Raw genomic sequence first — 990 nt, 5'->3', positions numbered from 1 at the left:
GAAGGCTGGCCTCATATCTTTCCGTAAACACACAATTCAGATATTTACATGGATATATCACAAAATATAAACAAATCAGCCGTGACAATGCAAAGTGAATTTAATTTTTTTTGCGAAATAAAATTGTTTTGATTTGAAGCATAACAGAGAAACTACATCAAAATTAGTTACTAACTTACTAGTTTACTAAAATTAGTAACTAATTTTCAGTTTTAGTTAACTAGTAACTAATTTTGATGTGACTCGCTCTACTTGGTGTTGAGTACTTTTTCTAGTATTTATAGCATTTATTGCTTAACAGAGAAACTGCATTTTTTCAAGTGAATTTTCTGTGTCTGTTTAAATCGTTTGTTTTAGCAAACATGTTCACTGTTCATTGCTTGCAATTGATAGGCTAACTGTAAAACTGTGTATCGCAATAAACGAAAATTTATCTTAGGAAATGAGAATTGCTGTAATCAAGCCTGGATTGTTTTGTGAATTGTTAGATGAGGGAGAAGTATGAAAACAAGGCGGACATACAAGGCATTGATGAGGAAACAATGGAGCTGATACTCACTTTCATTTACACTTGCGAGGTGAAAGTGACAGATGAAAATGTCTATAATTTGCTTGAAGCATCAAATTACATGCAAATTCCAAGTAAGTGTCAACGATCGTTAAATGAAATGTGTTTGTGTGATTGTTTAATGATGTGAAATGTGTGTTCTATGAATGTGAGAAAACGTTTTCCACAACAGGATAACTTTACTGTATTCATTTAAAACAATCAGGTTATTGAACTTTTTTTTTAGATTATGGCAAAAATATCAGTAGCCTACAACGGCAAAAGTTATAATTTGTTAATAATAATTTTTGAAGCAATTTTCATGATACAAAAGATTATTCAATGGTGTTGGTTGTTGTTCAGATCTCAAACAATATTGCATCGAATTTCTTCTTGATGAAATTGATGTGACGAATTGCTTAACAATTCAAGCATATTCGAAA

The sequence above is a fragment of the Aplidium turbinatum genome, chromosome 7 (assembly GCF_918807975.1).
Source record: "Aplidium turbinatum chromosome 7, kaAplTurb1.1, whole genome shotgun sequence".
Classification (NCBI taxonomy): Eukaryota; Metazoa; Chordata; class Ascidiacea; order Aplousobranchia; family Polyclinidae; genus Aplidium; species Aplidium turbinatum.
Note: the sequence above shows the minus strand (reverse complement) of the source record.